The following is a 5,000-nucleotide window of genomic DNA, read 5'->3' as shown; positions in this document are numbered from 1 at the left end:
GAGTTTAGGTTTGTAATTGCGTTGTTTACACAAAGTGATAAGAAAAAGTAATAAAGATAATTTCGTATTCATCACATATCATAACTAGGTTCGAATATGTTGTTGTTGGCAGGCTGGATTTACGTATAATTTACAGAGGCTATTGTTTAGGGCCACTTTTTTCGAGCGCCTTCCAGACCTAGTTGATCTTTTAGGACTTATTCTGCATTGCCTCTGTATATTTTATTAGTTTATGTTATTGACGAGAAGATAGTAATGTTTCAAGGTTAGTAAAACCTTTTATTTTACGTTAAAAAGCGACTCCAAACTCCATATAACTTTGGGGCTTCTCTAAGTCTCCTCACTTCACTGTAGACACACAACATGTAATAGACGTGTTTTGACGTTCGTTCTGATGTGGAGAAGTACAGCTGGCATTACTAGGGAAATATATATGCCAAAGAAACCTACTTCGAAAAACAATAAAACGAAACATAATGAACCCTTTCACTCATTGTAGTTATAAGGAGATCGATAACCAAGTGTTTAAGAAGACAAAAAGAAATTGTGGTGTTAGTCTGTTCTTTACAGATCACATTAAAATATCAAATAGTTAAGGTTACTGTGTCTTGACGCTAATCACTGATATTTAATTACCTTTACCTTGATATTCATTCACTGAATTTATCCCCCACGCCTTGTTTTTTTTTTAAATAAAACATCGTTATATAATACAGTGTTGCATAATACTCGTGATATACGCCTTTAAAAAAAAGTCTAAAAATAACAGGTAAAATTCGAAAGACGGACGCGGCAAGTCAGTCACGAAAATCTCTATTTCCATTACAACACAGAATCAGGGGAAGAGTGAAAAAAAACGTTGAATTATAACAAAATCTACATCATGCAGAATAACATGAATCCAATGACTGGTAACTAAGCATGACTGTAACTGTACAATGAAAAATATGACAGCACTGTAGTAAGTTTTCTATACAAACCAAACTTTACACCGAAAATGATAATTGCAGTTCTTATCGGCATCCATAACTCCACAGAGAAGTAAATCAAGAAATTAGAATTAACTGATAAAGTTATAGATATATATGTAGAATGAATCAGATATTTTTCATGTCACATTTTAGTTTCACGAATACTGATTTTTTTTTTTTTTTTTTTTTTTTTTTTTTTTTTTTTTTTGTCAGACATTTAACGACCATTTGATGACAATTAACTAGTATACGGTTGATACTGAACTATATCATCAGTCGGTCATTCTTCAGTATGAATTATCGATGGATGCAAGTGCAATTTCATGCTGATTGAATGCTATTAAGAAACGCAGTATAGGACCTGATTCTCCTTCTTCGTTTCGACCTTAATCCCACTGCATTTTGGGGTCGGTCGCTTGAGCATTTTTTCTCCGTTTATTACTTTCGTACACACCCTTTTCCTTAGGACGTTCATATCGTGATGCACTATGTCCCATCACCTTTTTCGTTGCCTTTCCTACATTTTTTTCTCCATTCACTAACATCTCCATCATGTCATGTCTGAAGTATCTCATAATAAAGATGTGGAGAGAGAGAGAGAGAGAGAGAGAGAGAGAGAGAGAGAGAGAGAGAGAGAGAGAGAGAGAGAGAGAGAGAGAGAGAGAGAGAGAGAGAGAGAGTGAGAGAGAGGAAGGGGGTGAGAACAAGAAGACAGAAAGAAAATCAGTGATGGAACCTTTTCTTCTTATAGCTTCGCTTTTCCTTCCTTCTAGCATTGAGAAGCCGCCAGCCCATCTTACAACCCCCATCTCTGTTCTCTCCAAATATGCTTTTTTCCTTTCTCTTTAAGGACTAGGTTTCTGCTCCATAGAAAAGTACCTGTCTTAAAACACTTGTAAACTTTCATTTTTAGTTTTACAGTTACTCCACTACTGTTCAAAGTTACTCCACTCACGTCATTCCATTTCCCATGTGTTCCTTTAATAATTATTTGTCTTACTGGTTTTTTTTTTGTTTTTGTTTTTCCGGTCCCTCCTTCTTCTGCATTCACTGATCCTTGTCAACAATACGTAGCAAGACCGGAGCTTTCTCTTTTTGCACTGGAATAAACATCCGCCCTCGAAGGGAACTGCCGCATAAAAGGACACGTTCGTAAGACAGAGGGCAGAGAGGTAGACTCGGCAGACAGACCAAGCCACACACGGTCCAATTCCACCACCTCGTCCTCAACCCGGGGACACGGGGGTCTCTTGGGGTCACATCTACTTTCAACAATAAACCAATAAGCTTAAGACCCCTTTTATTGAACCGCCTAAGTCCATCTCTCGTCTCGCCCACATCTGGTGACAGCAGTGCTCCCAACCTCTCGTGTCGCTCATAATCCTAAATATTTACACTAATTTGTCTGTTTAAACCTTATGTCGCCCTCTGTTATGGTGTTAACTTCTTGCTCCGTTCGTTTACTGATCATTACCTCTGACTTTCTAGTATTTACTTTCAGTCCCTTTCTTTCTAAGTACGACTAGGTCGTCAATGAACAGAACTTACCGTGGTTGCTCATTTTCCATAAGTTCACTGTCATTGTGTCAAGTACGAGAGCGCATAACAGTTTGCCTCAGAAAGACCTTTGATGATATACAACTTCACCTAAAACGTATTATGGTTTTCCACACTTTTTTCACACCTTGTTCTGGTCCCCCTGTGCATCATCCTAATCAACCTTTACCACATTTTTTGTAACATCTCGCTTATTCAGACACCAATACACCACTCCTCGGAACTCTGTCGTATGCCTTTTCTAAACCCACAAAATATCATTACAAGTTCTTATCTCCACCTATTTATTTCTCTTAACATTGCGTTGTAATGAAGGTTACATCCATAGTGTTTTTTTTTCGGGTATAAATCCAACCTGATGTTTGTGGATGTTGCATTGTTCTCTCAACTTTACAGGAACTGATTATCAGTGTGTAAAATAAGTGTCATGCAGAATTTATGGTCATTAGGACACACTTTAGTCCAAAGGATCTCAAGCGAAAACACAAATGGCATTACGAGAGACACAGAAGGAGATGGACGGAGAGAAAAATTGAAATATGGGGAGAGAGAGAAAACGAGAATATAAAAAGAAAAAAATTACAGATGGAGACAGAGAACGACAATATAAACAGAGAGAAAATAAAAATATGACGAGTGAAAGGACATGACGGAGAAAGAAAGAAAAAAAAAAAAAGAAATGAAAAAAAATAAAATAAAAGAAATAGAACAAAATGAATAAAAAAGAGTGAAAAATAAAAAAAAACGTGGTGAGAGAGAAAGAGAAGTTAGACAGAGGGAAACATTAGACTTGGAGAGAGAGAACGAGAAGATAGAGGAGAGAAAAGATACTGAGATGGAGGAAGAGAGAGAGATATAATAGCTGGAACTTTTTGGGTCTGGGGACGTTATCAGCAATGCTATCAATTGATGCTGAAGGCCGTCATTAGCTAGCATCTCTCATCACCTATCTTTTCATTAATCAGTTAAGCCAATAGTTTCTGATATAGCACGTACCTCTATCTTTTTACCTGCTCCGTCAAATCTCGACATTTCATATACGTTTAAACAGAGTAATTATCTATAATCAGTAAAGTTATTGTTTTCATCTATTCTGCCACTACTTTAGTGGTTAATGCCCTTTTACACTTTCGTTTCCCATGAACACATCAGTTGTTGAACAATATTACATTTATGTGAATATTACATTGATGTGAAAAAAATTACAGTTTGGCAGACTGTTTGTCCATTTACTGTTCTGTAAACCTTTCTTGAATATAAACTGTTTACTTTTCAGTACACTCGTATCCTCACGTTTGAAACTGGGAAAAGAATAGTCAGAGGAAAATGAATTAAGCCCTCCACTTCAAGACTCAATATAAGTTCGTGTTGGAGGGTAGTAGTGTGTGTGGTGTGTGTGGTGTGTTGTGTTGTGTGTGTTGGTGTGTGGTGTGGTGTGTTGTGGTGGTGTGTGGTGGTGTGTGTGTGTTTCACTCAGAAAACATCGTACATCTGATGTTCGATAACAAGCTACTAGTCCAAATCGATAGAAAAATAATACTTAAAAATGTTATCGGCCCTTATTCGGAAAAAAAAATCTACATAGATGGTTAACGGCTCTTGTACATGGTACATATATGAAACAAATATAGCTGTATTTAATATACAGTATGTTCATTTCTTTATAAAAGATGGAATGGTAGGATATAGAGAGAAAAAATAAATAAAATTAATAATCAATTTCTTGAAAACGAGAATGTAATTTTCACAGTACATTTTGAAAGTTAATCAATTAACCTATCCAAGTCATACATTATGTCATACATCATTATATATTAACCTATTCCTCTTTTTTTTTTTTGCATTTAGCTAGCATATGGCATTCATTGAAATGCCATTAATATGCAAATTGCCCATATACGTTGACAAAGCACTACATCTGAGCCAGTTGGCGGGAACAGCACATGCAAGAAGTGCTTTAAGAATGATCTGGAAGAAAAGATATTTCTTGTAGATGTTTAGGAAAACTGGGATTTGACTACATTTATTTTTTATTATTTTTATTATTTTTCTAAGAAGTTTTTTTTTTCCAACACTTTTATGGGGGGTTTTATATTTCTTCGCCGCTGGAACGTCTGCGATAATGATGCAATATGAATATAAATATATAAATACACATGAATCGAAACTAACAGACACCACACATAGATAGATAAATACTGCTATTTAAAACTCCATCGCTTATGCTTTTCCTGGCTTAAGTGGCCTGTGATGCACGCTATTTCGATAAGATAAGTTATTAATTAGGTTCATACACAAACGCCTAAGTGTGTGTCTGTAACTATATGCACATAAAGTGTGTATGTGTAATATTATATATATATATATATATATATATATATATATATATATATATATATATATATATATATATATATACATATATACATATATATGTATATATACATGCGTATATCTATGTGTGTGTGTGTG

Source organism: Penaeus monodon, chromosome 35, assembly GCF_015228065.2.
Source record: "Penaeus monodon isolate SGIC_2016 chromosome 35, NSTDA_Pmon_1, whole genome shotgun sequence".
Lineage (NCBI taxonomy): Eukaryota > Metazoa > Arthropoda > Malacostraca > Decapoda > Penaeidae > Penaeus > Penaeus monodon.
The sequence above is the reverse complement of the archived record's forward strand: the minus strand, read 5'-3'. Positions refer to the sequence as shown.